The following is a 27,256-nucleotide window of genomic DNA, read 5'->3' on the forward strand; positions in this document are numbered from 1 at the left end:
TTCAATTTCTTTTTCCTAACAAAACACAATTCCGATTAATTAAATCAAAGGTTCTGTACGAATTTCTGTAGATATTCCTGAAAAAGATTGAAGGTTACATCGACGGAAACGTTATGAAAGTAACGGTCAAGCTGATAATAATAATCGGAATAGTCCAACTTATCATAATGTTCATTAAGCGCTTGATACGCTATTTGCATAATAGTCCAGTCAAATTGTGGCTGAACCTCAAACAAAGGTTTTTAAATTGCATTGTGGGCAAGAATATCTCCTCTTTCAGATAAAAAAAAGTTTACCAAAATTGACCTTGCGGAAAGAGGTCAACGACCGCCATCTTTAAAGGGTCCTCCCGATTCTAGTTTCCCTCTCTCAACTCAATTATTGTAAGTATATCTTCAAAAATTACAAATATATCAATGTGAAATTTGATAAACCAACAGTTTCCATGAAATTGAATATAATCATAACCTCATAGGTTTGGTTTTATTTGATTTTGGTTTACGGCATATCAACCCTTTTAGATTATTTGATACTAGTCCAGTCAATCTAGCTGTTTTTATTGTCTCAACCTCAAATAAATTGCTAACAGAGGTTTTTAAATTGCATTGTGGGCAGGAATAACTCCTCTTTCAGATAAAAATAGTTTATTAAAATTAACCTCAGAGAAAGGGGTCAACGGCCGCCATCTTTAAAGGGTCCCTCCGATTCTAGTCTCAATTACTGTAAGTATTCTTTTTTTATTAGCCGCACATGCTTGCCGTCACTGGCCGAAAACAAGCCATAAAATATTTTAATATTCTGGTGGTCATAAATCTGGCGCCTGTAGGTTGTGGTACTGGTCAAGTCTGAGCAGACTCTCTCTCCCATCCCCGTTCTCCCATCTAAGAATGATCTTGAACAGGATGTGATTCTTGAATATGTTCCTAAATCATTGTTGATTTTTCTCAGGAATATGTTTGCAGGCAAAGACAATGATTTGAAACTTGCATCGATAGGTCAAGCGATAATGCAGGCTGTTAGACCTAGAGTTCTCCTTGCACCTTTACAGTTTGGTTTAGCCGTAGAAATGCATAACCAATTTGGATCGAGGTTCCTGATTGACACTCTGAATAAGCATGGTTTCTCTTCATCCTACTCGGAAGTCCAGAAATTCGAAAGAAGTGCTGCTCTTGTTCATGGGACTGAAATTCTGTTCCCGTCGAAACTGAATTTGTGCAGTTCGTAGCTGATAATGTGGACCATAATGTAAGGAGTATTGATGGATTCAACACATTCCATGGTATGGGCATCATAGCATCTGTTACCCCCGGGAAAGTTAAAGCAAAACCAATTCCAAGGATTCAGGTATTTTCAGAAGAGATAATAAAGGTTGGAAGGATCAAAATAAAGTTCCTAGATTCACGGCACACCAACAAACCCCCAGTTACATTTAAAAAGCTCCTGGCCAAGAAAGTTGTCGATTCCACTGCCAATGTTGACATCCTTTGGGAGGTTTCACTAATTTTACATCCGTCCAGACCCGCATGGTCAGGCCTTATGCAGTCAGTGTACAAAGGAACATATCCTGGAAAATCAGCAACAGTTTTTTTGCCAATGATTGAACTGGATCCTAGTAACCCAACCTGTGTGTACTCAACTTTATGTTACATTAGTGATTTAGCCAGAAAAAAACAACATAACACCAATTCTAACATTTGATCAGCCACTTTGGTACAAAGCAATGATGATAGTCGAGTCACAGCCTAGTTCCAGTCCCCTGAAATCATTTGTCTTGCGACTTGGTGGGCTCCATACACAGATGAGCTTTCTGGGGTCAATTGGTCATTTGATGAAAGGTTCTGGTTTGCAAGAACTTTTTGAACTTGTGTATGCTGAAAACACAGTCAACCACATGCTAAGTGGCAAAGCAATTCCAAGAGCCATTCGTGCTCACTTTTTAGTTGCTGCTGCTCTGAATGCTATTTTATTAGCAAAAGCCTATGATTTGCCAGTTTCACATGTCACTGAGCATGATCAACCCAACACTGATGCAGAAGAGTCATTTCATCAAAATGAAGACCTTAAAGAAGCTCCAGGGCTATTGATAGGTCTCCTTGGTGGGACTGAGAGATTGGATAATGTTCTGTCTTCAGAGTCTGTAACCAGGATTACCCAGAAAATCAACCATGTGAAGGATGCGATGGTTGAGCAGCGAACAGCAAAATTGTGGATTCAATACCTTGATATGGTGAAGAGCCTGCAACTGTTTATCAAAGCAGAGCGCACCGGGAACTGGACATTGCATCTTGACGCTGTTAGGAAAATGCTGCCAATATTCGCTGCAGCAGGACACGTCCTATATGCAAAGTCGGCGTATCTGTATTTGCAGCAAATGGAGGGTCTGCCAAAAACCCACCCTGAAGTATACCAGATATTTTCGGAAGGATTCCATGTCATTAGACGGAGTGATCGCTACTGGGCTGGCTTGTCAACAGATCTGGTTATTGAACAGGTGCTAATGAGAAGCCTGAAGACGTCTGGAGGCCTTACTCATGGCAGAGGAATGGACGAAATTCAACGATTGGTTTGGACGCTATCACTGCCAGCATGCGCGGAAATCAAGTTTACAATGCAAGGACTAGCAAGCATTCATTATGGCACTAGTGACCAGCATCAGGAGGCTACTTCAGCAAGAAAAGAGCGTGATGTGAGGGATACATGGAAGGTCCTTGCGTTTCTCCAGACATATGACCCTTTCACGGAAGATCCGTCTATTCACAGCATTTCAAGTGGAGTAACTGGAGACAAAAAGGTGAATGTGGACAGAGTAAACGCCATAGGAGAGGCAATCATAGCTTCAATGGCTGGAGAAAATGTACAAGAGTACACTTTTTAAAAAAAGGGTCAAGCAATTACACTTGGATCAAAAGTTTCACTCAGCAAAGATGAAACTGTTGAGACTGATCCACAACTCTTATTCCAGAGACTAATAATGAACCCTCAACCCAGGAGCAGCAAGAACATTTTCAATATGAGCTGTGTGGTTACCCACCTGCTCTTTTTGATTATTTTGGATTACTGCGACAGGCAAAAAAATCTCCTTTGGCGGACGCTATATGGGAACTGACTTCTCATGTACAATCAGGTCCACAATCATCAGATCCACAGTATCTCTTAGATGGAGGAGCACTACTTCAGCGTCTCCCTTGGCAAAAAGGTCGCACATTTAATGAGATCTGTGACCAATACTGTAGATATGTCACAAATAGATATGGAAAAGCATGTGTTGTCTTTGATGAATATGAAAGTGGCCCATCCATTAAGGACTCGACTCACCGACGCCGAGCAGGGGGGTTTGTTGGAGTTAATGTGTCACTGACTCCTTTCATGGTGTTCAAATTAAAAAAGGATGTTTTCCTTGCTAATCGACAAAACAAACAATTGTTTATCAACTTGCTGAGAAAGAGTTTGAAGAAAGCAGGTTGTAAAGTAATCCATGCATCTGGAGACGCTGACATATTGATTGTGAAGACTACTCTAGAACTGGCACAGACAGGAGAAACCATTTTGATAGCAGATGACACTGACCTATTGGTCCTTCTATGTTATCATACCAATAGCGATGATATTTACAACATCTTCTTTACGCCACAACCAAAAGCTAGTGAAAAAAGAGTGAAAGTCTGGAACATCAAAGAGGTGAGGAAATCATTGGGAGATGCGGTCTGTTCCAACATTCTTTTCATTCATGCACTACTGGGTTGTGATTCTACATCCAGTGTTCACGGAATTGGGAAGGCAGCATCCCTCCGAAAGGTGATGAACAATGGAAACTTCCTCGAACTGGCTAAAGTGTTTGGCAAAGACAGCAGTGCAGAAGAGGTTATTGAAGCTGGGGAGAAGGCTTTAGTGTGCCTATACAATGGTAATGATGGGGAAAACATCAATCATCTTCGACTGAGGCGCTTTAAGGAAAAGGTTGCAAATAGCTCAAAGTATGTTGAGCCAAATCATTGCCACCGACAAGAGCAGCTACGAAATTCCACAGCCTTCGAGTTTACTTCCAAATTCAGGAATGGAAAGGTAGAAACCAGCTAAAACCTGACGAGTGGGGATGGACACTTTCAGATGGTAAATTACAACCAGTTAAGATTGACTTACCACCTGGCCCTGTAAATTTTTTGGCTATAATTAGGTGTAACTGTACTTCAGGATGTACTACAGGAAGATGCAGTTGCGGGAAACATGGCATTCACTGTTCAAACTTGTGTGGATATTGCAAAGGCCTCCATTGCACCAACTCATCACAGCCAGATCTTGATGATGATGATGATGATGATGATGATGATGATGATGATGATGATGGTGGTGGTGGTGGTGGTGGTGGTGGTGGTGGTGGTGGTGGTGGTGATGGTGATGATGATGATGATGATGATGATGATGTGGTGACCTTTGACTAGTTCTTGACAAGAAATGTTCTTTGGTCCGTTCATAAACTTGTTCTGTGTAATTTAATAAAGGTTTTTTGTCAGCAAAAATGATTATTTTTGTAATTAATTGTTTTAATGGACATACTTGTCAGGAATTTTATGCATCGAAATTTTAATACTGTTAAGTTGAATTTTAACCCTTTAGACTCAGGCCAATATATCGGCCTTGGCGATTTAGCAAAAAAGATGACACAGTCGATATTTTGTCCTTTTACATTATGGTAATTGTTAATTTTGCGTATCATCCTTTTCGCTAGTTATCGCATTTTACGACAGAGCCCAAATGATTTAAAAGTGGCGGCCGTTGACCCCTTTCCCCAAGGCTAATTTTGGTAAACTTTTTTTATATAAAAGAAGAGATATTCCTGCCCACAATGCAAGTTAAAAACCTTTGTTAGCAATTTGTTTGAGGTTCAGCCACAACACCAAAGACTGGACTATACAGTAATTGAGTTAAGAGAGGAAGACTAGAATCGGAGGGACCCTTTAAAGATGGCGGCCGTTGACCCCTTTATCCAAGGTTAATTTTAATAAACTTTTTTTTATCTGAAAGAGGAGTTATTCCTGCCCACAATGCAATTTAAAAACCTCTGTTAGTAATTTATATGAGGTTGAGACAAAAAAAAACCAGCTAGATTGACTAGACTAGTATCAAATAATCTAAAAGGGTTGATATGCCGTAAACCAAAATCAAATAAAACCAAACCAATGAGTTTATAATTATATTCAACTTCATGAAAACTGTTGATTTATAAAATTTCACATTGATACATTTGTAATTTTTGAAGATATACTTACAATAATTGAGTTGAGAGAGGGAAACTAGAATCGGGGGGACCCTTTAAAGATGGCGGTCGTTGACCTCTTTCCGCAGGTTAATTTTGGTAAACTTTTTTTTTATCTGAAAGAGGAGATATTCTTGCCCACAATGCAATTTTAAACCCTTTGTTAGCAATTTATTTGAGGTTGAGACAAAAAAAAAACTAGCTAGATTGACTGGACTAGTATCAAATAATCTAAAAGGGTTGATATGCCGTAAACCAAAATCAAATAAAACCAAACCAATGAGTTTATAATTATATTCAAATTCATGAAAACTGTTGATTTATAAAATTTCACGTTGATACATTTGTAATTTTTGAAGATATACTTAAAATAATTGAGTTGAGAGAGGGAAACTAGAATCGGGGGGACCCTTTAAAGATGGCGGTCGTTGACCCCTTTCCGCAAGGTTAATTTTGGTAAACTTTTTTTTATCTGAAAGAGGAGATATTCTTGCCTACAATGCAAGTTTAAAACCTTTGTTAGCAATTTGTTTGAGGTTGAGCCAAAAAATGAGCTAGATTGACTGGACTATAAGTGTCATCTGTGAATTGATATCATAATGAATTCTAAGTTGAACATTAATCTAAATGTCATATTTAGGCCAGACATTCGGTGTAGAATTCATATAGTTGTATCATTTCACGGATGGCAGTTAAATAAAACAGTTAACTGCTTGACATGTTGCCACTCGTGAATTGATGCAACTATGAAGTCTAAACTGAATGCCTTGCCTAAACATGAATGACATTTAAATTAAAAGATATTATGAGAAAAATAAAGGAAAAACATTACAGAAAATTCTGTGTGTGTTTTTTTTTTAAATTAAAAATAATGCTATTTTTTATTTGGACATTTTGGACAATAGTTTTAAATCTACTGATACGAGATATCAAAAGAGTACGACTGTGGAATGACGGCCATCTTGCCTGTGAATTAACCCTTTCGTGCATATTGTTGTTTCGCAACAACAAATAGAAAAGTTGTTATAAATTAGGATCAATTTTGATTTTTTGATAGTCAGATATATGGAAGAATAAGTTTTATCACCATGGTTTTTCCGTGTCAACTCAACTTAAAGTCACGTGATTCAAGAACAAGTTATATCATTAGATATTTTTTTGTGGTGAGAGAGAAGTTAAATACGTGTTGTATTATTGATGTAAATAAGCAATTTCGATGGTAATAAATGGAATATATTTTTGCATTTATTCATATAAATTATACTAATATATATATATATATATATATATATATATATATATATATATATATATATATATATATATATATATATATATATATATATATATATCCACTCTGGTCTTGATGGAGGGGAGACTAAAAGTTACTGCTATGGTCTCAAATGATCTGAAATAACAGCAAGGGGAAACTTGATTCCAAATATTTCCCATATGTTAAATCTCCCCTCTTTTGGAAATATGGTACGATTACGAATATCTCCAGTATCAAATAATCCTTATTCACTGTGAAATTTAGTGTATGCATGAAAAACAAAGAGTAGTGTATGTTAAAATTAATACCATTTATTAATACGAATATTTAAATTTTAGAGACTTGTAAATTCAAAATGGCGCGATAAAAAGATAAAGTAAAAACTTCTCTTCCAATTTTCGGATTTTGTAATCATGCCTAAATGCATTTTATTTACTTTTTTTATTTTGGTGGATTGACAGTTGCTATTTCTTCTGATGCAAAATAGATTCTTTGATTGATATAATAATTAAATGAATGATTTTGCGCTACGAAACCGTAACTGTCAAGAATTGTAAATGTCAACGTATTTAAACAAATATATAAAAATAATGATGACACAATATAGTAAAATTATTAAACTAAACTAAACTAAAATGAAATAAACCGTGAAAATTTTAAACTTATATTATTAAGTATAAAGAGTTTAATTAATTGTACCTATTTACTATGCCTCCCCACGGGACAGAGTTAGACACCAGGGTCGTTTTTTAACGTGGAGAAAAAAAAAAAAAAAAAAAAAAAAAACATTTAATTAATTGTAGATGTATGTTTAAACTGCGTTGATATTACTCGTGGACGTATGTGAGATGATAAATATGTTGGTTGCTTACATTCGCTGTCACTTTTGACATGTACGCTTTTAACGCTAAGATTGTGTTTTTTGTTTGTGTTGTTGCAATAACGCGTCTTGTCATTGTAATGTATAATTGTCATTAAATTAGGTGACACGCAATTCTTTTTCTCTTTTTCTCTATTCTCTTAACATTCTAAACTTCCCGTCCTATTAATTCTTACTTTCACTCTTTCTCTCTTTAACTATCTCTCATCATTCTCTCTTTTTCTCTTCTAGCCCTTGCTTTTTATAATAACCCTTTATATTGGTTTTTTTCTCTATTTTTATTCTCTCTATATATTTTTCTCTATTTCTTTTTTCTCTTCCTCATCATTCTCTCTCCATTATTTTTTATTAGTTTTCTTTAGATTTCCCCTCCCTCTTTACATCTTATAATTAAAGTTCTGTGTTTTAAGGTTTTTTAACTCTAACTTTTAAAGAGTTCCTACCTAAAAAAAAAATCCATTATTCATTGAACATTTGAATCGTCAAGTCGCTGCCTGATGATATCTGTTGTTTGATTGAAACAAATGGCTGTTTGTAGCAGCGGGATGGAAACATGTTTATTTAACAATAAATAAGTATATATATATATATATATATATATATATATATATATATATATATATATATATGCAAGTTTAAACTAAATTTAATGTAATTGTTTAAACAACCTATACCTCATTTGATTCGGCTTTTATTCCTCTATAATTTTACTTGTTCATATTTGACTTTTACTTGAAATATTCTAGTGTTCACGTCAATTCAATGAAATAACTTCAAATTGAGGAGGCAAAAAGAAAGTCTGAAGCAACAAATTTGCTTAAAACCAGCTTAAATTATCGTCCCTAAATCAGTTTAAAATATCCACCAACAGGCAACAAAGCATCTCTAATTGTAATTGTTGTTGTTCCAGGTTATACAATGTAACATTTAGTTCATATGCCTCGACTTTCTCTTAGTGAGCATCAGAAGTTCATTAATCTCCATCTTTCTGGTTTATCCAATTGAGAAATCGGCTGCAGATTGAAATGTGATGAGAAAACGGTACGAAAGACTGTGCAAAAGCACCAAAACACTTGCAGTGTTCGTGATGCCCCTAAATCTGGTTGTACTAGAGTTACTTCTAACAGGGAAGTCAATGCTATCAAGATCAGCAACCTAAGAAACAGATTTGAAACGGCTCCCCAAATCCAACAACAGTGCAATCTTATTAAAAAGTGCTCTCTTTCTATGTCAAGAACAGATTAAAGGAATTTAATTTGCGAGGATATGTTGCAAGAAGCAAGCCAATGATTTCTGTAAAGAACAAAAAGCACCATCTGGACTTCGTCAGATGCAATGAAGATCATGAATCTTCATATTGGTCAAAAGTTCTTTTTAGCAACGAAAGCAAGTTCAATAGGCTAGGCAGTGATGGTAGGCAGTACGTCCGTCGGAGGAAAGATGAAGAATTTCATCCTAGGTGCTCAGTTTCAACTCTGTAAGGTGGTGGAGGTTCAGTTTTGGTGTGGAGCATACTTAGTACTAATGGTCCAGGGCCTATATTTCGCTTGCAAGGTCGAATTAATTCGACCAAGTACATTAATATGGTGACTGGGCATTTTCTACATATGAGAAATCTGGGAAGGAAGGGTCCCAAACACAATAATAGTAGAAAGAGTAGCGAGAAAGGCTCTGCTATATAAAAACCACACTTGGGATTACACAGAGAATCAAATTCCTCATCCACCACAGCTTCACCTACAGTGGCACAAGAACATTCAAGTGTATTCCAGTCGCAATAAGAAATATAAAGAGAGTGTCCTCCGACACTTTCAAGAAATAACTGGACATTTGGCTTGAAAAGATACCTGACCAGCCACCAACACCAGGCTATCCTAGTCCCAACCTCAAACGTCTAGTGGACATACCTCTATATGAAGTGGACAGCCTGGATGCAGTGGAGCTTCAACTCAACTGTGTCAATAACCAATGGAATAACACAAACTACAAACTACTAGCACATAAATTGAAAACAATTTTGAATTCCTTATATAGGATGGAGCAGAGCAACTTGCTTATTGGGAATATCAATTAAAAGCAATAAGAAAGTTGCTTTGCCCCACCCTGTATTATCTCGAATATTGAACTTTTTTTTTCTTGTTAGGATTGTCATATAAATATTAATATTTATATATGACATGCTTTACGTTTACAGAATTACTCCATTTGTAAACTTGATAATGTTTTTGAATTTATATATACATGTGTGTGTGTGTGTGTGTGTGTGTGTGTGTGTGTGTGTGTGTGTGTGTGTGTGTGTTTGTGTGTGTGTGTGTGTGTGTGTGTGTGTGTGAAAGGAATGTATTTTCTTGTGACTTTGTGGACAAGCACGAGAAGAATCAAAATAGTGTGTAAGTGGTAATTTGTTCCCCCTGACCCAACATGTTATGATATACTAATGTGGACCCCCCCCCTTTCTTTTTTTTTGGGGGGGGGCATCTAGCACCCTCTGGGCAACACACATGGGATGAGCTCTTACTTTCGGTAAAAGTGGTTATAATAAGGAAGTGGATAGAATTTCACCTAAACTTGAGGGTTTCACCATTTGTTTCAGCTCCCTCTCCCTCTCTACCCGAGTTGGATGGCGGAAGGGGGGGGGACTTGTTGAAAGAATTACAAATACTTCTTCAATTGTAAAAACAGAAGATCAAATTCTAGAAGTTTTTTTTTTATTATTTATTTTGCTTGTATGTAGTTGAAGGAGCGGTTCGGATTAGAGAGGATGGGGGAAGCATATAATAGAGCTGGAGGACAAATGCTTATGTTTGCAAGATCTAATAAGAATTATTTTTTGTCATATAAAAACATTTTATTTATATATATATATATATGTGTGTGTGTGTGTGTGTGTGTGTGTGTGTGTGTGTGTGTGTGTGTGTGTGTGTGTGTGTGTGTAAACTAGTAGATGTACCCATATGTAGAATAAGCTGAAAAGGGTTTTCTTTTTTGCTGACAAATCACCTCTCATCAAGGGAGATAAGGCCACACTGTCTAACAAGGTCTAAAAAGAAAAGAAAGGCTACTCGAGGACAAGCGTTAATGATTTGTTTCAGGTGGACGATAAGGTAAACATCTTAATTGCAAACAATCGTTACATCTGAGCAGAATTTGATTATTTAAGATAAGGCCTCAACTAGAATTTGTTAACATTGGACTTGAAAACGATCATGCTTTATGTTTCTGAATTTTTGAGATGAGGATTGATTATTCGTATTATTTGGATTTTTAGACTACTGTTCTCATCTGCAAGGACTTGTCTCATTTGGATAAAGTACTTTCTACAGTTTTGAGTGGCACTTTTCTGAAGATTGAAGAGTCAATCCTTAGTGCAGGCTACACTCAAAATTCAAAATACAGTCGCAAATTACTTAGAACTTCTACCCAGTCATGGCTAACAGTACTGGAGCATGCTATCCCAATGGATTAAATAAAGGATTCCGTTCAAAATTCCGTGCAGATTCCAAAGTTCAACAGAAAAATTCCACAAAATACACAACAGTTAAGTTCCTTAAAATCTTCTACATTGACTGTTGGGTCAGTACTTGTCATACATATCTATTATGAAACTAAATGTGAGTTGATCCTCGTTTGTTTTTCTAAAGTTTTTTTATACTTTAATAAGACTTAGGTACTTCTGCAGTTTAAAGCTCGTTTTTCCGTGAGTCTCGCTTGGCAACGCCTAGTGAATGATAGAAACGGCCGTATTATACCGAGTGAGCAAAAAGAGATGCGAGCAAGCAGACGGTAAAAATTGGAAGAAAAAAGAAAGGAAAGAGTTTAAAAGGAAAAAAAAAGAAAGGGCAGAGTATCATTGCGCCAACGACACCCCCAACCTCTCGATGTTAAGAACAGTTTTCGGAATAAACACCCCCAACCTTCCCATGTTAAGAACGGCTTTCGGAATAAACACCCCCAACCTCCCCATGTTAAGAACGGCTTTCAAAATACCCCCCATGTTAAGAACGGCTTTTGGAATAAACACCCCCAACCTCTTCATGTTAAGAACAGCTTTCGGAATAAACACCCCCAACCTCCACACGTTAAGAACAGCTTTTGGAATAAACACTCCAACCTCCCCATGTTAAGAACGGCTCTCAGAATAAATACCCCCCAACCTCCCCATGTGAAGTACGGCTTTCGGAATAAACATCCCCAACCTTGAAAGTCATTCTTAACATGGGGAGGTTTAGGGTGTTTATTCCGAAAGCCATTCTTAACATGGGGAGGTTGGAAGTATTTATTCCGAAAGCCATTCTTATGATGGGAAGTTGTGGGTGTTTATACTACGTTGGGGCAGGTCATAAAAAAACACCAACATAATTTTCCATACACAAACAAAACAAAAAATATATTAGGTTGGTGGAAAAATAATGTCATTTTTGATCAGATATATATACGTCAAAAAACGACCTTATTTTTGCACGAACCTAATATTTCTTCACTAATTCAAAGAAACAAAACTTTTATTACCCCCCCCCCCCTCAAGAAAAAAAAAACAGAAAAAACAGTTACCATAAAAAAATAAATAAAACAGTAAAATTTATTAAATTATTTCGGTAGGTTGTTTGTTTTATTTTCTTTCGTTTTTGTTCGTCTTTTTATTGACTTCCATTTGCTCAGTATAATCCGGCGGTTTCCGTTGTCTGCCGAGTGTTGCTGAGCAAGACTCATGGAAAAACGGGCTTTAAACTGCAGAAGTACCAAGATTTAATCTTCCTCTGCGTTCATCAAATCTGAGTCTGTCTTTAAGACTTGCGTTACACATCCAACATATCATTCTCATATCATTTCCCTCCATTCCGAAACCCTCATATCACCATATTGCATGCACGTGCTTGATAGACTGCAGAGATTGCAGGTCAAAATGATATCATCATGTAATCGTCAGGGATCAAGGGAGAAAAGGTTAAGCTTTTTTGAGTTGGCAGGTTCCATAGACCCAACACCATTCAAGTAGTCAGTCTTTGAACTCTCTCTCTCTCTCTCTCTCTCTCTCTCTCTCTCTCTCTCTCTCTCTCTGTATATCATATATTAGATATGGAGCACAGGCATAGACACCATACTCTCAGTGGCTTGTTCACCTCAAAAAAGCATATTGTCACTGAAGTATAAGGGGCTACTGATAGGAGCCAGAGTTTTAGAGGGCAATCTAGGTGGAGAGTTGAGCAGCAAGATGTTTGTTTATGTTACATTTAAATATCTGCATGATGGTATAGTCAGAAAGTTGGAAGCAAGAAGGTAATTCCAAAAGGGAGCAGTTCAGGAAAAGAAGCTATTAGAGTAGGAAATATTCCTGCACCTAGGGACCTCTACAATGAAAGGGTGGGATTTTGCTGCTTATTGGGTGGGTCAGGTGTGATTACATTGAGGTGGTACAAGTGCAGCAAGTTCATCAGTGAAAATAATTATAAAACAAGTACAACATTGCGGTGATGCGACAGGGGTTAAAGCTTGACAGACAGTGTAGAACTTATTGAGTAAGAAATTATTTTTTGCATCTTGTTCAGGAGGGAGATGTTTGTGGTTGGTGCACTAGCCCATATGTAGCAACAATACTCCATGCATACATATAAAAACATGCATGGTGGTGGTATACATATAAAAGCGAAAATGTGTGCATGTGTGTATGTGTGTGTGCATTTTTTCTGTATGTCTGCAAAAGGCTTTTTTCGCCGGGATTCTCGGGGGGGGGGTTACTATTTCTTATAACTTTTTATATGCTATCAAGATTATAATATGTAAGACTTATGAAACGATGTCGTAAAAGTCTTTTATTTTAGCAACTTTTATCTTACAAAATTTGCGCTGTGAATTCGTTTTCTCTCTACTGCTCCTCTTGCTGCCTCTGATGCTACTGCTGCTACTATGGCATGAGATTTGACCTAGAAAACCACCTGGGTTTATAAACACTTATTTTTGAAGTTACTGCCTTCGCGGTGTCGTGTTATATAATCAGACTATTAACCTCAAGACTTTGGGTTCAAGCCTACCTTCGTCTTAAAACTTTTTTTTTGTTTTTGATCGTTGTTTGAATATTTAAACAGGGTTATTACTTCTTTTGTTTTGATTTACCCACCACTCCAACACACACACCTCTAAACACCCGAGCAACGCCGGGTACCCCGCTAGTCTATATATATAAAAGACTAAATGATCACGCGCATTTTTGTATGCCCAGCAAAGGCTTTTTTTCGCCGGGCTTCTCGGAGGGGTTACTAGATTTTAGAACTTTTTATATACTCCTGAGATTATAATATCTACGATTTGCAAAGGGACGTCATCTCTAGATTTTTTGGGATTGACTTTTATAAAATGCACGCTATTCCATCCTTTCGCGTGTTTGTTGGTGTTTTTCGTATAAATAAAGCAAAACTCTCTGATGAAAAGGCATCAGCGGCCTTTCATGCAGGGATGTCTTGAAAGCTTGAAAGCAATTAGCTTTGATCAATGTGGGGAAAACCCTTCATATCAGACAATTGCTATTCATTTGAGTTCCCCCTTTTTTGAGGGAGCTTGGTTTCCCTAACATCGTGAGGAAACAAATATATGAAACAGCAGAAACCTGAACTGGCCTTCAGCCAACGTTCATTTCTACACCCACTTGACAAGTCAATTTTTTTATTGACATCACTAAATTTGAACGCTTTTAACTTCCTATGGCCTCGTAGCGTAGTGGTGAGATGTCACGTTTTCTTTCACTTTCTTTTCCGCCTTCGGGTTTGTCACGGGTTCAAACCTCCCTCCCTACTAACACTTTTTTTTTGCTTTTACACCTCCAAACACTCGGGAAACGCCATGTACCTTCACTAGTATTAAATAAAAAAAAAAAGAAAGAATAAGAAACAACCTTGAGACTCACCATTAGGTTGTAAAAACAGTTTCAGTCTCATTGAAAGACTAAGACACCATTGGGTCCATTTAGTAAAAGTATGATATCCGACACTAAAATACTTCAATTTAAATTTAGAATACTCAAAGAAAAAATAAATAAATAAATAAATAAAAATAAGAAACACCTTCAAAAGTAGAATTTTTTAAGATCACTTCCTCAAAATTATATTCACTCATTTCATCTGAAAATTTAAACTTTCCGTCCTGAAAATTTAAACTTTCCGATTCACAGGTAACATAAATTGGAACAAATACATATAAGACACTGCCAAGATTGCTTCAAGGAAAGTGGGCTCCCTCTACCATGCTAGAAAACTACTCACACTTGCTAATATCTTATCTCTCTACAAAACTACGATTCACCCATGCATAGAGTATTGTTGTCTTATCTGGTCTGGTGCATCAACCACTAGTTTCTTCCTCTTAGACAAGGTTTAAAAAAGAATATTAATCTAATAGGTCCCACACTGTCTAACAAGGTCTAACCTCTGTCTTATCGCTGCAGTATTGCATCTCTTTGTTTTACAAGTACTAATGGAATGTGTTTTCATGAACTTCTCAATGTAAATACCCCTAGTCAACCTGACAATCAACTAAAGCTCACCTCTCCATTGTTGAGGTTCTCAGATACCAAAAGGGTTTCTGCTCTAATAGCTTCTTTCCTCAAACTGTTAGCCTTTGGAATTCCATGCATGCTTCCTGTTTTCCTGACTGTTCCAGTATACAAAAATTAATATGTAATGTAAACAAATATCTTGCTGCACAACTCCCCACTAAGGATGCCCCATAAATATGATTCCCAAATCACAGTCGCCCCTTACATCTCAGTGGCAATGTGCCTTGTTTGGGGGTGGGCTGGGGAGACAGTTTTTTTTTTTTTTTAAATAATAAATAAATAATTATAACATAAATTGAGGCTCGCCATTGAGGTTTTTAACAATCATTAAAAGCTTTGGCGTTGTGACAACGGCTGTAACAAACATTAAAAACTAAGACATTGGTGAGTCCATTTAGTAAACGTATGATATCGGACACCAACATACTTGAATTTGATTGAAAACATATTTTTATGATGAAACTTATGGGCGTGGAAGAAATTTTAATTTCGTCACGTTAAGCTTCTATTAGAGGGTCTTAAAATTATCAATTTGAACAATCTGTAAAATAGTGGCGTTAATATCTCATTAGGATCAGAGATAAAAGAAATTTCTGCAACGCTTTGTTGGTTGGATTTTTTTAAACAGTATATCAAGATTTTTCAGATTATTTAATGTCGTTTTAATAAAAGTAATTCGTGCTTCAAGTTCATAATATCTTCAAATATTTGTTCTTTAAAAATATACGCTATAACAACATTCACACACCCATTCTCCTTACATCATTAAAGTTAAGTAACATGGAGACTAACTAGTACCAAATGGGGGACCATTTGGAAAGCTTGCCACTATATATCATCTTCTATGACCATGGAGACTGCTTGATATACCCTGTAAACTTACTCCTTTGGAGGAAGCCGGCATAGATCGCTCAGGGCTAATATCACACCAGGTTACCAGTTTGGTTTTAAATATTGATGTAGACACAAATACTAGCAATTATTAGCTAGTACTTATTGTTGAGATATATGTCGGTAAACAGGAACTGTTTAAGACGAGGTGGTTAAGAGATTGACACTGCTAAGTTGTAAGAACCGGAAGTCAATGAACCAACCGGATATGGCTCAATAGTTTAGCAGAATACAGGTTTTTAAAACAGTCTAAAAAACGTTAATAAGATCTTCAAATATTAAGTTGAGAAGAAAGTTCTTGTGGACTTTTTAATTTTGATTTCAAATCATGTATTTTCAAATAAGTTTTCGTTATAATAACTTTACTTTATATATTATTTTAAAGAGTCTATTTAATCGTTTAAATTACAATCGTTTTAAAAGAATTATGTCTTCTTTTTAGAATGTTGAATACAAGATGAAAAAAAAGCAAATTCACACAATTTTTTTATTTCAATTTAAGCTAGATCGAAAATCTGCGACACAGCTCGCTTTATCAATGAAACATTTAGCACAGGAACCACTACTGGTCATGGCACAGCACAATTTTGGTTTAAGAAATTTTGTGGCAGCGATGAGAGTCTTGAACATGATGAACGTATTGGTTTGCCATCGGATGTTGATAACAATCAATTAAGAGCTTTAGTCGAAGACAATTCACAAATTCACACACAACTGTTCGAGAACTTGTTTCTGAATTAGATGTAACATGTACAACGATTTGCAACCACTTGAAAGAGATTGGAAAGATAAAAAAAACTTGATAAATAGGTAACTCACGAATTGAATGACAACCAAAAGAAACGCCGTTATGAAGTATCATCTTCCCTTCTTTTATGCCACAAGAACGACCCGTTTCTTAATCTGGTTGTGACTTGCGATGAAAAATGGGTTCTTTACGACAACCAGCGACACTCAGCTATATGATTAGATACTAATGAAGCTCCACGACATTTCCCGAAGTCAGAGTTGCACCAAAAGAAGGTGATGCTGACTGTTTGGTGGTCTGCAACCAGTCTCATCCATTACAGTTTTTTGAATGCATGTAAAACCATTACAGCAAAGAAGTACTGTCAACAAATGAATGAAATACATCAGAAGCTTCGACAACAACACCCAGCATTAATCAACAAAAAAGATCTAATTCTCCTCCATAAAAATGCTCGACTGCACGTTGCTAAACCAACCCTGCAGAAGTTGAACGAATTGGGCTACGAAACTCTGCCTCAGCTGCCATACCAACTCCCACTTTTTTTTAAGTATCTTGACAACTTTCTGCATGAGAAATGCTTAAAAAACCCTGCAAAAGTTGAATGAATTTGGCTGCAAAACATTGCCTCATCCGCAATACTCTCCGGATCTCTCACCTACCTACTATCACTTTTTCAAGCATCTTGACAACTTTATGCGTGAGAAATGCATCAAAAATGCCTTCAGCGACTTCATTGCCATCAGAGCACAATATTTTTACGTTACTTGCATAAATATACTTGTTTTGCGTTTACAAAAGTATATTAATTCTGATGTTGCTTATTTTGATCAATAAATTTTTGTTTGAGCCGAGATAGAGATAAATGGAATAAGTGGAATGATTACTTAAATGAAACTATTCCAGATCTAAGAGAACATCTCCTACATTGAATGGATCTTCCAAGGGAGGACTGGGTAGTCCTGAGCTGAGCAAAAGTGAAGGTTGGAAGGACAGCCAGAAACTTCTACAGGTGGGAACTAGCGACACCAAGCAACTATGCTTGTGGAAATCCCTGATAAACGATGAACACATACTCAGTGATTGCAGAGATGAACTAACTTGTACTTTGATTTGACGGACTGTAAGTTTGATGCCCAACGATGGATTCAGTATTGGCATGATAAATAGTGACACCAGCAGTTGAATGGCAAGGAGTCTGGTTCAAAGCTTGAATGAGACGAGACACGTTTTCAAGATGGTCTAACAGAATGGTTAATAATTAAGCTATACTCTTAAACAAAGAATAACTCCCACTTTCTTTATTCTTCCCCATTTTAAATCTTTTAGCTACAAGGTGAATATCCCAGTATAAATCCTTTATTCTCTTAAGAACTTGTTTGAATCAATTAAAAAATTATATTAAAACGTATGTCAGATTGCTTTTAATGACAACTAATGGAATTGTCCTTTGACCTCGGAGGAAAAAAAAACGCATGCACACAGGTGATTAGCGTTCATAACATTTGAAAAAAATGTTGTCAAATGAGACAAAATACATTTTTGAGATGATCTAACAAAATGGTTAATAATTAGACTATGCTCTTGTGTTATGTGACCATCCCAGGGAGCGATTGGGCTCCCTACTTGGGGATCAAGACTCCCGAAATGCTGGAGAAGCTGGACAGATATGATTTCTTTTTAGTCTTTAATTATTGTGGGTGTACCCGGGCAACGGCAAAAGACCTTGCTGAGAGAAAGATTGAATTGTGATTTTCAATGTTATAAAAATCGTTGACAATATCATTTTTTGTGTGTGTGTAAATTGTACTTTGAAAATGGAATGATTCAACATTGAGACTGAGGATGTTTATAGTTTGAGTGCAATGCTCACGACCCAGAGGTTGTGGGAGTGACCTTTTCAGAGAGCCTGATCTGCTAGCACCAGGTTAAACTTAGTAGTAAGGTTTGAAATTAGAGATTGTAGGCTCAATTCTTACTATAAAAGATTATAACTAAGGGTAAAATAAAAATAATTAACGTTTTTATTGGGTCATGGCTGACGGAATGAAAACAATCTACCTTATAAAGAGTTCAGTCGAAATTCTATATAAGTTCCTGAGTTCAACAAATATTCCCAAGTTTGAAAGATGCACTCGAAGAAGGTAAAAGGTTACATCATCCAAAATGTTGTGAAAATAATAATTCAAGGTGAGAGTAATAGTCCAAATAATCTAAATTATCAATCCTCATCTCAAATATTTTTCAATAATGTTTGTATCTTTTATTTTTCATATCTCCTCACACCTGCCTATATCCTATATTTATAAAAGCACAACTTGTTCATGTATGGAGTATTGTTGCCACATCTGGGCTGGTGCACCAACCACTAGTCTCCTCCACCCCTCGTCGACAGGATGCAAAAAAAGAACCTCTAACCTAATAGATCCAACACTGCTTATTAAGCTCCAGATCCTGTACCATCGCTGCAATTCTGCATCCCTGTGCTTTTTTTTTTTTTTTTTTTTTTTTTTTTTTACAAGTACTTCAATGGAATGTTCTCTGGTGAACTTTCAGTATTTATACATCCTCAACATGTCCGATTAACTAGACTAACAAAGAAATCCCTTAAGAGGGCACTTCCATTATTTTATTCAGAAAATTTTATGTATTAATACACTTTTAGTTTTTATGTTGATTCTTTGTCTTTTAATAAGGAACACACACATATTGACATTTATATACTAGAGTAACTATGATGCAATTTTTTCGCTGTGCTAATAATAACACCAAATAAATTTGTTTTTATTGTCTTCCTCTTCGTCCTTCTGTTTCACCCCTTCATATAGTTTGGCGAAGCTGAAATGTTGGAAAACTGAGTAAATGTCTTATAAATATGGTTTGAATTAAATTAAAATAAGATACACATATTTAAAGTTTTAAGAGGGTTCTATCCCCATGGGTCCCTTAAGAGTAGGGGGTACATACAGATTTAGGACCACTCTCATTGTCTTAAATGGAAAATTTTATACGTCTTCTATATATATAAAGGGCAAAATGTGTGTTTGTATGTCTGCCAAAAACTTTCGACACACACGACGGATCCTCACAAGATCAGTATTGTTTTGAAGCTTGATCCTTCGGAAGACAAATATAAAAAAATTGGCCAAAAACATTCATTCCTTCACTCTCAACTGGGCAGTTTTGTTCAAGGAGAGGTTGTTTTTTTTTTGTCGACATTTTTGTAAGTGATCGTCTCCGTTAGATTGACTATGTTTAATTTCAACATTTTCGAATTACAGTTGCGCGATGGAGTCATCAGGTAAGATGTTAGTTTTTTTTTCTCCTTCGCGTTACGGGTTCGAGCCTGCCTGCCTACTACTACTTTTTTTTAACACCTCTCTCCACCTGGGCCGCCTACTGTTGTTTTGATTTCTCCTCCCTTCCCGCTACTACCACTTTTTTTTAACCCCCCCCCTTTCCTCAGGGGTTCCTTACTACACCACCTACACAGATCCGGACAACATCGGGTACCCTCACTAGTATGATATAAATTTCATAAAAATAAGATATATTTGAAGTTTTAAGTGGGGTATGTCTTAATAACCTCCTTTAGGGGTACACTTAGAGATTCAGGAAGACTTTCATTGTCTTTCCCAGTAAATTTCATATAAGAATTAGATTTTATGTAGATTTTCTAACCTTTCTATAGGGAACACGCACACACGCACATTTTTTTGTTAATTTTATAATTTTTTATTTACATGGGAATCATCACTTATCAAGGCCCAAAGTCCACTCGAGGATAAGGATTAATGAGTGAGGTAACACCATGATTGGTTGCAGTGAAAATCAAATAGAATTTGATTATTGAAGAGTAACTATGAGTAAATTTCTCTCCCATCTATGGGTAAATTTCCTTCCCAACTATGAGTAAATTTCCTTCCCAGCTATAGGTAAATAATTTCCCTCCTAACTATGGGTAAAAACAGAACTTGTGTTCAATTATCTGTATACAATAAAACAGAATATGTCATGTGTTTTAGCATTAAATCAGCCAAAGTGTTGAAACCAAAACCATGCAATAAAAAATCGCATTTTTTTACTATTATTTGTTTTCTGATGATAATAGTTTTCTGACAAAAAAATGCTTACAATGTTTTTCTAAAGATTTATCGAAGTTGTTGAACGTGTGAGAAGCTTGTAGCAAATAGCCATTTTGTAATTGTATCTGAATTCATCTGACTGGCTGTGTTTTAGATGAAGAAGAAGATGGCTAATCAGGTTCCAATTAAAAAGATAAATTTCCCTCCCCATGATGAGTAAAAATAGAACTTGTATCAAATAATATCTACATATATATAAAAGGCACTTTGTCTCCACGTGTGCCTATGAGTTCGTTCCCTATGGACTCCTAAACGGCTGGGTCAATTTTTTTAAAATTTCACACAAATGCACTTTATGTGTCTGGGAGTGTAATTAGATAGGTTTTATATTGACAAACATTTTCATTGCAGTTGATTATGTTCCTACCCTACTAGGTTAAGCGATATGAGAGAGAAAGGGTGGGGCAATTATACAAATTAATAAATTTTCAAATTTAAGACATTTATTGACTGCCTAGGAGTAAAGTGTAGCATCTGTTTCGATACTACATTTCACCTTTTCTCTCCTTGGTCAGTTAAGGAGAAATCCTTCTAGACGAAGGCAAATTATATTTTTGTCCCAATCAATAGGGTTCCTTTTTTAGGAGCTGGATTTTCCTAACCTTGTATCGAGCTCTCCCCTCGTGGGGAGGCAATTAAATAGGAACATAGGATACTAAATAAATAGGGAGGGAATTTGAGGAAATTGCTAATTAGGGAGACATTTTGATGGGCAGAGGTCGTCATGTGTGTGATTGTATGCATTGATAAATCAGAATCTGGGACATACGGTCACGTTGGATTATCTGCACATCTTCCTCTAGCATCACCATATGCTTTGGCGCCTGTAAACATTTTTATTTGTCAGGTCACGTTGTCCTTCAAAACACGGTTAAAAAACAGTTTTGTTTTCTCAAATCATAAAAAAAAAAATGAAGAACCAAAAAAAAAAGAAAACTTTTTCTTACTTACTATTCCTAGAAATCATGATAACCCAGAACATAACCCATGACAGGAACTGGTAAATTTGGACTAATTTTATTCTTTATTTTTTTTTTTTTTTTCGATTTTGTCAGTCAACCCAGAGATCCTTTCAAAGAGTGTCTGATAATCTTCAAGATTATTTATCACAAAGTGTAGTCCATGTTCCTCCATTGCTTGAGCAAGATTTGACTTGTCTATTTTACAATACATCAACATCTGTGTGGGTCATTTCAAGCTGAAATAAAATATCTATAATATAAATCTCACCTGTCTGTTTAAATGTGTACATGTATGTTTGTATGTCTGCCCAAACTTTAGACAGAGGCGACGGATTTTTACGAGATCGGACGACAAATATCGAAAAATTGGCTAAAAACATTAATTCCTTCACCCTCAACTGGGAACTTTTCTACAGGGAGGGGTCGCTTTTTTCGCTGATATTTTCAAAAATCATCGCCTTTTTTTGATTGACTAGCCTTAATTTAAACCTTTCACGCAAAGACAAAGATGTCAAGTTTTTTTTTTTCACATTCTTTTCCTCCTTCGTGGCATGGGTTCGAGCCTGCCTGTCTACTACCATTTATTTTTTGTGCTCAACATATACCTCCAAACACCCGGGCAATGCCAGGCACCCTGGCTAGTCTTTTATAAACGGTTCTGAACCTCTGAGTTGAGGATTGATAATTTGTATTATTTGGATTATTCAGACATGTAACCTCCGACTGTCTTCAAGTGTATCTTGTCGAACTTAGAATTGTATTTTAAGTGTTGCCTGAACCGAGGATTGAACCTTCAACCTCCAGAAGAGTCTAAATTACAACTGAATTTTTCACTACACGACAAATCCTTGTAAACAATTTTAGTGTACAGTTTATTCATCAATCCTAAGTTCAAGGGTCAAACTTTCAGTGATGAAAAGTTGACGGATGACCTGAGCAGAGTCTTTGAGGCTCACAATGCTTCGTCTTATATTGAGAATTAGCTAGGGATGACTCCGACCCCCTACGAATAGAAGTTAATTCATAATTCTCAATAATGCATTATGGGAAATATTCTATAATTCCCAACTCTGGAAAATGCATTATCAGACCACCAGTGGCCAATGGACTTTTAGGTTCGCCTCTCTTTTTCTTTTTCTTCATCTATTTTCTACCTGTCCATGCTACTATGAATAAGAGCTTTCTCCTCCCCTTTTTGGGCTGGTCCTCGAAATCATAAATGCATTTTCTTTGTTTAATCCCTTATCAAAGTTTTAACCATAGAAAGGGAGTTAATGGTGTTGTTTTAATTAACAATCAATGCCCTGGCTTTTCCAGTTTTGATAAGCATTTATTAACAATTTGAAATATTTTGGAAAAACCCGGTCAATCAAGTTTTGTCCCTGATATTGGTCAAGTTCACAATTCAGTTTATGATAAAAAAAAAATAAAATAAAAAACCAGACAGCTAAGGAGATGTCAAAGGTGTTGAGAAGGGGCTCAATATCGCCTGAAAAAAAAGAAGCTATTATTTAGTTATCACAAATCTTTGAAAAGTGATTTTACTACCGAAAAAATTAACTCTCCCAATCTTTGGAAAAGTGAATTTATTGCCAAATTCCAGTTTTTCCAGTTTATGGACAGAAAACCCAAAAAGTTATCTTCCAGAAATCCAACTTATTTATTATTAAACTTTTCTCTTTTATGACTTCTACGGGGAATTAACACAGTTTTTGACCTATTCTTTCCTTTTTTCATCCTTTTCCACCGTTTGAATCTCGACGTTTGTTTGAACAGCATATCAACTCTTTTTTAAACCACTAATATTGTCACACAAGTTGTTTGAAACAAATCTGACACTTTTGGAAATTAAAAATAAATAAAATAATAAAAATCGATTTAATGTTCAATTTACTTGTTGCCATGCCTTAGATTACTTTGAGAAACTGAATTTCAAATTAACCTAATCCTATATTGTCCAGATTTATTTTCTCCCATTACACATCCATTGTATTATTCCCATATCATTTCACTCCATGCAACATATATCCTCAACCCTAACTGGCTAGGTTTCACTTCCATACATCATCACATTGCATGCCGGATAGACTCTTCCTTTGATTGTCAGCGGTAATACTCTGCTGGTTAGTAATGGCAGAAGTTCTCTAAACTTACTTCATTCACTCTTTTAATAACACTAGCACCTGCTCCACCTCGTGCTCAAATGGTATTACTAATTTCTTTATCACTATTAAATACTTCAAATGGTTTTGAAATAAAAAAAATATTTAAAAAAATTATTAAATATGTCTCATATACACCATATAAATTACACAATCTGGCGTGTTAATTTTTACACCATTTTCTCATTTTGTAAAATAAAATCTTGCTTTCACCAGATTATTTGAAACTGGTCATGCCATACTTTGCAGTTTTAGAAAATAGTTTTTATCATAATCAGACCAAAGAGTTAATATTTTCAACAGTTCAATTAATTTCAGGGTTGAAATCTGACTGTGATCCAATATTGCAACGATTGTTTCCCCCCTCTCATTCCAGAAGATTTCATAGTGTGGCAAAAAATAAAAATGATAAGCTTTTTAAAAAGTGGTAAGCTTTTTTTAAATAGTGGTAAACTTTTTTAACAAATGTTAACTTAAAAAATGGTAAGCTTTGTAAAAAGTGGTAAGCTTTTTTTAAATAGTGGTAAGCTTTTTTAACAAATGTTAATTTAAAAAATAGTAAGCTTTGTAAAAAGTGGTAAGCTTATTTTAAATAGTGGTAAGCTTTTTTAACAAATGTTAACTTAAAAAATGGTAAGCTTTGTAAAAAGTGGTAAGCTTTTTTTAAATAGTGGTAAGCTTTTTTAACAAATGTTAACTTAAAAAATGGTAAGCTTTGTAAAAAGTGGTAAGCTTTTTTTAAATAGTGGTAAACTTTTTTAACAAATGTTAACTTAAAAACTGGTAAGCTTTGTAAAAAGTGGTAAGCTTTTTTTAAATAGTGGTAAGCTTTTTTAACAAATGTTAACTTAAAAAATGGTAAGCTTTTTAAAAAGTGGTAAGCTTTTTTTAAATAGCGGTAAGCTTTTTTAACAAATGTTAACTTAAAAAATGGTAAGCTTTTTAAAAAGTGGTAAGCTTTTTTTAAATAGTGGTAAGCTTTTTTAACAAATGTTAACTTAAAAAATGGTAAGCTTTGTAAAAAGTGGTAAGCTTTTTTTAAATAGCGGTAAGCTTTTTTAACAAATGTTAACTTAAAAAATGGTAAGCTTTTTAAAAAGTGGAAAGTTTAAAAAAAAACAGTAAGCTTTCTTTTTAAAATCATAAGCTTTTTTAAAAAAAACAGTAAGCTTTTTTTTAAAATCATAAGCTTTTTTAAAAAAAATGGTAAGCTTTAAAAAATGTTAAGTTTTTCTTTTTCAAAATAATGATAACCTTTAATAAGTGATAAGCTTTTATTTACTTCAAACAAGCTGAGATCTAATGGCCTACTGTTATAGGGAGCTCAAACTTATAGGAGGCGTTCTAAGTGGAGAGTTGTGCAGCAAGATATTTCTTCAATTACATTTAAAGTTCAGCGTGTTGGCATAGTTGTGCAAACAGGGAGCATACATACAAAATTTAAACCAGATCAGTTTAGTAATTTCTGAGAAAAACATACAAACAGGCTAAGAGAAATATAATGTAAATATCAAGCTATACATCATTTAAAGAAATTATTTGAAAGCAGATACAGAGGTAAAAAAAAAAAGTACTTAAAATCAGTTAATGATATCTTATCCAGCAGTGATAATCTGAGTCTAGCTTTTGACATATTTCAAAAACGACTTTTTCATTGAAGTGGTAATTTCATGTAACCTCAAAGTGTGCTATATATATATCATAATGTATAATGCAGTTCTCTTTCAAGTTATAAAAAAATAAAATTTTTCAAATCAAATATTTAGAAAATAACGTCATATTACTATTATTATTATTGTAGTAGTAGTAGTAGTAGTAGTAGTAGTAGTAGTAGTAGTAGTAGTACAATAACAAGCACAAGTTCTCTAACATGGAGGAAAAAATGAACCACCTGATGTACATGGACGATCTGAAATTCTTTGCAAGAACCAAAAAGGAACTAGAGACATTCATAAATACCACCAGGATCTTCAGCCAGGATATCCAAATGCAGTTTGGTATAGAAAAGTGCACACTACTAGTTATAAGAAAGGGAAAACTAGAGACGACAGAAGGCATGGAACTATCCAACAAAACGGAGATGAGGGCACTAGGGGAACAAGGCGCCTATAAATACCTAGGAGCACTGGAAGCAGATACCATCAAAGCAACAGAAATGAAAGAGAGAATTGGAAAGGAATACCTCAGGAGAACAAGAAACCTTCTCAAAAACAAATTACATAGCAGAAACCTAATAAAAGGCATAAATACATGGGCAGTATTACTAGTAAGATACTCTGGACCGTTCATAGGGTGGACTAAAGAAGAACTGAGGCAACTTGATCAGAAGACCAGGAAACACATGACCATGCAGAACACACTACATCTGAAGGATGATGTTGACCGACTCTATGTGAAAAGGAAAGACAGCGGGAAGGGACTGGTTAGTATAGAAGACTGTGTGAATTACAACAAAAAAAGAACTAGAAAAATACTTAATGCAAAAAACTGAAAGAATAATCATAGCAGCGAGAGACACGGAAAAAATCAATAAAACAGAAAACAGACAAAGGATAAGACAAGAAAAGAAAAGTGGGAAGAGAAACACCTACACGGAAGATTCATAAGGATGACAAAAGATGAAACAACGAAAACACTTGGACATGGATGTAAAAAGGACACATAAGTCGAGAAACTGAATCCCTAATAACTGCAGCACAAGACAACTCGATAAGAACCAACCACACAAAGATCGACAAAACACAAGAAAACAGCAAATGCAGACTCTGTAGACAAAGAGACGAGACGATAAACCATATAATAAGTGAATGCAGCAAACTGGTCCAAAAGGAATACAAGAACAGACACGACCAAGGCGAAGGGTAGTACACTGGGAATTATGCAAAAAAACTGCATCTCAAACGCACAGAAAAGTGGTACAAACATAAGCCAGCAACAGTACTTGAAAATGAGAATCACAAAGTCCTATGGAACATGGATGTATAAACCGATAAACCCATCCAAGCAAGAAGACCGGACGTCATAATAATTAATAAGAAAGAAAAGTCTTGCCAAATCATAGACTTTGCTGTTCTAGCTGACCACAGGGTGAATATCAAAGAAAAGGAGAAACGGAGCAAATACACAGAGCTAACCAGAGAGCTGAAAGGGATATTGAAGATGAAGAAAATCAAAATAATACCTATAATAGTAGGAGCACTAGGGACAATCCCAAAAGAATTTGAAAAAAGAATGGAAGAAATTGGAATCAAAGGAATGACCGGAAAAATACAACGAACAACAATCATGAAAACATTAAAAAATATTAAGAAACCCCCTTGAATGTGGAAACTAACACACAGGAGCGACAAGTGTGGGCCAGACAAACTGCTGCAAAGGCAAAACATGAAACACTA

General features: G+C 35.5%; 1 pseudogene; it reads left to right on the forward strand.

Moving 5' to 3' along the window:
• Positions 1 to 948: 948 nt before the first annotated feature.
• On the forward strand, positions 949 to 17,429 carry LOC145276377 (histone-lysine N-methyltransferase SETMAR-like; annotated as a pseudogene).
• The last annotated feature ends 9,827 nt before the right edge of the window (positions 17,430 to 27,256 follow it).

This window comes from Euprymna scolopes, unplaced genomic scaffold, assembly GCF_053919585.1.
Source record: "Euprymna scolopes isolate OS-2025 unplaced genomic scaffold, ASM5391958v1 sca88, whole genome shotgun sequence".
Taxonomy (NCBI): domain Eukaryota; kingdom Metazoa; phylum Mollusca; class Cephalopoda; order Sepiida; family Sepiolidae; genus Euprymna; species Euprymna scolopes.